This window comes from Montipora capricornis, chromosome 7, assembly GCF_036669925.1.
Source record: "Montipora capricornis isolate CH-2021 chromosome 7, ASM3666992v2, whole genome shotgun sequence".
Classification (NCBI taxonomy): domain Eukaryota; kingdom Metazoa; phylum Cnidaria; class Anthozoa; order Scleractinia; family Acroporidae; genus Montipora; species Montipora capricornis.
In genome coordinates, this window is record NC_090889.1 from 45,329,232 (window position 1) to 45,334,994 (window position 5,763).

The 5,763-nt window shown below is 47.4% G+C and overlaps 1 pseudogene; it reads right to left on the bottom strand.

Annotated features, from left to right (window-relative positions):
- LOC138056073 (uncharacterized) overlaps positions 1 to 3,725 on the bottom strand; it is a 4,274-nt pseudogene extending 549 nt beyond the window's left edge.
- Positions 3,726 to 5,763: the final 2,038 nt, after the last annotated feature.

The window sequence follows — 5,763 nt, forward strand, 5'->3', positions numbered from 1 at the left end:
GCGTCTTTTCTTGGAGATCTCCGCCTCAACGAGTTCAAAGTTTAGCATGGTGGGTTTCAAGAGTTGATCGGTGGTGGGGAGTGTGGTTCTGGTGCGTCGTAGCAGCATGCGCTGGGCTGGTGAGTAGGTGTGACCTTGAGGTGGTGTGTTTCTGTATATCAGCATGGCGCTGTGGAAGTCATCAGCCTTTTTTAACATGGATTCTGCAACTTTGACGGCAGCCTCTGCTCCTCCGTTACCCTCAGGGTGGTAAGGGGATGATGTGGTATGCCTAAATCCATATTCGACAGAGAACTTCCTGTAGTCTTCACTGATAAACTGTGGACCGTTATCGGTGTGGCAGATTGCCGGAACACCATATCTCGCGAAGTAAGCTTTTGTTTTGTCAATGACTGTGGAGGAAAGGGTATCGTCTAGCTTGTCTACCTCGATCCAGTCGGAGAAATGGCAAACAGTCACTAGGTATCTTTGCTTTTCCAGCTCACAGAGATCTTGACTGATTATCTGTCAGGGACCTGTTGGTATTGGTATTGGTAAGGATCTCATTGGTTCTTTTGGTGCAGAATGACCAGACTGGGCGCAAGTACTACACGCATCACACATGTCTTGGATGGACTTTCGCATGCCGGACCAAAAGAGGACCTCACGTGCCATACGTATGTTCCATTCCCCACCAAAGTGGTTGGCGTGGATCTTGCGAAGCATGTCCTTTTGCATCGAGTGAGGTACCATAACTTGGGCGCTTTTGTAAATGATGCCGTTTTTCACTGACAGTTCGTCCCTATAAGTCCAGTAGGGCCGCAGATTCTCGGGGATGCTTGCTCTGTCTGCTGGCCACCCTTTGACAATGACGTTGTATAAGGTGTTCAGAGTGGTGTCTTTGCTAGTTTCCTCACGTAGCTGGTTTTCAGTGATCTCCGTTAGTCTCGGATTCCGTGTGTTGTAATCGGACTCCATCTCCATTCTGAAAACATCAAAGTCCCGTACTCGGGCTGTGATGGGGTGGGGGAGGGCTGCGCGAGAGAGTGTGTCTGCGAGGTAGAGAGTCGGTCCTCTCTTGTACGTTATTGTGAACTGGTAACGCTGTAATCTCATAAGCATTCGTTGTAGGCGGGCTGGTGCCTTGTTCAGTGGTTTCTTCATAATGGTTTCTAATGGCTGGTGATCTGTGTGGACTGCAATGTTAGTCTTGCCATACAGCCACTGGTCAAACTTTTCGAAGCAGTTGCAGATTGCTAGGCACTCTTTCTCGATCTGAGAGTAGCGCTGTTCTGTAGGATTCATACTTGACGAGGTGAAGGCAACTGGTTGTAGTTTGCCGTCATCACTGGGCTGTAAAAGGGCGCCGCCGACAGCATTATCACTGGCGTCCGTCTGGAGGACAACTGGTTTCCGAAGATCATAATAGGCTAAGACTGGGGCGGACGAAATCAGTTGTTTGGCCTTGTTGAAGGCTTTTTCTTGAGCCATGGACCATGAAAATGGTACAGCGTCCTGGGTCATCATGCGTAAGGGTTGAATCACAGAGCTTAGGTTGGGGCAGAAAGGCGAAAGATAGTTAACCATGCCTATGAAGCGAAGGAGTGCTGGTTTGTTCTGCGGTGTGGCCATCTGTGTTATTGCCGCTACTTTGTCTGGGTCAGGTTTTAAACCATTATCCGAGATAATTGTGCCCATAAACTTGACCTCTTTAAGCTTAAAGCGCAGTTTGCCCGCGTTGAGCTTGATGGATTTTTGGTTACAACGTTCCAGTAAGGCGATGAATCTTCGGTCATGGTCTGCCTGGGCTTCCTCGAAGGTGTTGCCCTCCCCATACACAAGGATGTCATCGGCTATACATATGATCCCATCCAGGCCTTCCAATGCAGATGTCAACCTCATTTGAAACTCGTCTGGTGCACTAGTAATACCAAATGGGAGACGGAGCCACCTGTATTTGCCGTATGAGGTATGCATGGTTGTCATCCATGAGGATTCCTCATCTAGGGGAATGTGGAGGAAGCCTTCTTTAACGTCCACTAGAGAGAAGCACTTGGCTGCACTAAGCTTATGAAGCTGTTCATTTAGCGTGGGCATTTGATGTTTCGGACGCTGGATGGCCTTATTTACCGTCTGGCTTGGATCGATGCATACGCGGAATTTTTTGGGTGTCTCTCTTATTAATTCATTCGAACACCATGGGGTTGGTTCATGTACTTTGACCAAGACGCCTGCCTGCACATAACGATCTAAGGCTTCTTTCTCTTTTGCTCTTTTCGCTACCGGTATTCGATGGACGGGCATCTGAACGGGCTGGAGACTGTCATCAATCTGAAAGTGTACAGGTGGACCAAGCCGGCCAAGGCCTTCGAATGTGTCAGCATACTGGCGTGTGATGTCCTGAAGTTGCAGCTGGCCTGGCGGGGGAAGTCGGCGGTTTGAAGGAATAGTAATTGGAGCCGAAGGTGATGGTGGTGGATTGCACGGGCTGGCTGTGGTCTCGTGGAGTTGCTGGAGATGGTTGCATGCCGTAGGGTTCACCTGGTTTTCGCATGGTACTGTATGCTGTTGTGTGCCAGGAAGGTCATAGTGTTTGGTACTCGCATTGTGGTCTGCTGATGAGTGAAGGGAATGAGTCTCGTCCGCGTGCACTCTAATTATGCCCAGTTTTTCGCTGTCACTGCCAGACAGAAGTGCTGGCTTGATGCCAATGCAGGAGTCTGACAGGACTTGAAAGATAAGGGTGTCAAACTTGTTGTTCTTTTCGCACAAGAGTTCCACCTGACCAACAGGATGAAGTGGCTTGGAGTTTCCATAGGGGTGTAGGCGGTAGGGGGAGTGCTTTACTTTGCTGTCTGGGAAGAAAGAGCGCAGGGTGCTGGCCGCGATGGTGTTGCAGGTTGCTGCAGTGTCTATTTGGAACTTTAATTGCTTGAAGGTCCGGCCCGTCGCTGAAAGTGATAGGTTTGTGAAATATCGTTTTGATTTCTCGACGGATGCAATGCTGTGAACTTGTGTGCCTAAAGAGTATATATAGTCGTGATCTTGGTCATAGGAGGATGCGTGGTCCTCTGCTGTGGCATACATCTCGGTGTAATGCAGGTCTCTTGGTCGGAAGTTTGTACGTGGGTCACGTTTCTGGCTGCCCTGAAGGCCCCTGCCTTGTGGTCTCCAAGTAGGTCTGATACTGGGGCTTGGAAGTTTGCGGTCTTCTAGGCAGACACGGGCAAAATGGTCATTTCCACCACAGCTGGTGCAGGTCTTTCCATTAGCTGGACATAATTTCCATGGATGTGGACCACGCCGATCTCCACACCAAAAACAGGTACCAGGCTCCCTGCGAAGTTTCATCTGACTGTGTCTAAGGCCCGTCCAGTGGACATGTTCGTCGATTCCTTTGGACGAATCTGCAATTGACTTGTTTGTCTGCTTGGCGGACTCAATAGCTCTCGCTTCGGCGACTACATCGGACAGGGACTTCTCAGAGTTGTCAGGTTTTATATGTGTTTTTATATGTGTTTTATATGTGTTTTTATGTTATCCTCACTCAACCCAAATATAAATTTGTCTCTACAAAGTTCATCACTAAGATCGCCATAGCCACATAGGCTGCCAGCGTGTCTCACCTTAACTTCCCACTCTTGAATGGACTCGTGAAGGCCTTGTGAAGAGGTCCAAAACTTGTATCGATCGGTCAGGAGTGAACTTCCTGTGCTGCCTGTGTAATGGGCTCGTAGTTTATCCATCCAAATCCAGGGTTTCTTTTTATCTTCGTCTGGAATTTGAGGTTCGATTGTGTATATGACCACGGACAAAGCTTCATCTGGAAGTGCAGATCGTAACGCTGAAATTTCTAGTAGAGGACTCTTGTAATGAGCGGCTCGTTCTGCAACAGGATCTTTAGCGAGGTCGCGGTAATTGGCTTGTACGCAGTAATCGTTGAATCGTAACTCGAAGTTTTTGAAATTTTCGCTCACATTTCCCACAAGTTTGAGCTCCGGTCTTTTAAGGTTCGCCATCGTGTTTCCCCACTTCTGACACCAAGTCTTGGAGCCGGTATTAGTAACAGAACTTCCTTTATTCGTAGTAATACATACAATATGGCGGCTCTATATCGACGTTCCCCTACGTATGATCGTGCGAGTAGCCGCTCACCAACAATGCTATACACCTTGTACAATAACAACAATTTGATGGATGAAATATACAATTTCAGAGACAAATATCTCAAAGAATATCGAGTAAAAAAGACACATGTATCTATACTCAAAGAAGCAAAATAGCATCGTATAGTATCCAGATATAAAACATCTTCACTAAATCCTCAAAGCAAACTTAACCGAAGAAAAACAACCGCGTGCTGAACTCACTTCGCCATTCCAACACCTTTGCCAAAACTTATCGTAAGTTCATAATACGGATTTACAAGCTTATGAGAGGCAACCTTGACACAATCCTTGACTTAAATTGACTTTAAAGGATATAGTATCCAACAGAATTCTTAAAATGCCGAGATGTCCGTTGAAAAGGGCCAGAGAAGCGAAATAAACCCGACGTAGTAGCCACTACGGCAAAACATCGCGACTCACGTAGTCAGATTTCACACTACGGCTGGATGCAACCGACGTACATGCGCAGTGTTTCATTTTGGGAGAAATTTACTTCCGGCAGCCGTATTAGCGCCAGCCGTAGCGATTTGCTTAAAGTCTCTAGTGTTAATTAAAATTCACCGGAGGACTTAATTTTTTTCTCAACTTCAGGAGAGCCTCAGGTCTTGTGTGGATGTAAAACTTTCACTGTATTTACCCGCCCAAGTGAACCCTAAAGGTCAAAAGTGAAGTTAGCCCATAATATTACATATTGTTGGAAAGGTATTGACGAGTTCTATCACGTGACGGAGTTTGGGCACCCTGCCGTCTATTGGGTTCCCTGTGCGTTGTTTTAACCTCCTAACATTCCAAGGTTTTACCACCCCGAGCTCCCACTTGGCATGCAAGTAGAGGGCACTTCTCCCCACCGAACGACACCCCTTTCGCCCCAAGGCGAATAAACTTCTGGATGCTACGCCCCTAAGTATGTGGCTTGAGTGCATTCTATGTGGTCCTCCAAACTCGTCCTTTTGCCATGCGAGAAGCAGCAGTGATAGAAAAGCCCGTATTTCGGGCCTCGCTGGCACTGAGCATGCTCGAAATCGAACTTTACCAGATCTTCCTTCCGTATGACCGTGGAAGATCTGGGTACGAGATTACTTCGGTCCAGCACTTCCAGGGAAGGCTCTACACTATAGAAGAAGTGGTTTTTTTGCAGATGGGAATCTGTTATTTTTTCCTGTGACTGTACCCTCCGGAACCGTCTTGGACGATGCGCAATTGAGTAGGCCATTGGTTTGGCTCTAACTCTTCCAGTCAGGAGCTCATTACCTGGAACTTCCATCTGCATTGTACGCTTGAGTCAACCCTTTCCCGATCTTTCTGTTTTTAGAACTACGTTATTTTGACTTATGTGACACATGTACGTACGTGACGTAAAAAATGGCTGACCATAGGTCTCTTATGATTGGTCATTGTGAACATGTGTGAAAACATCCACTGAAGGCCCTTGCGAGGTTCTTGTAAAAATAGAAAGATGCAGGAAAGGGTTGACTCAGAGGGTTAATATGGAAGATGGAGGCTCTGGGTAATGGCTCCTGTTCCAGTGATGGCCCTTTCGGCTATAGCAAGAGATGTTTTGGTGCTCTTGCTTCCTCTAGATTTGAGCTGCCCCTTAGGACCCGCCCAGGAAGAT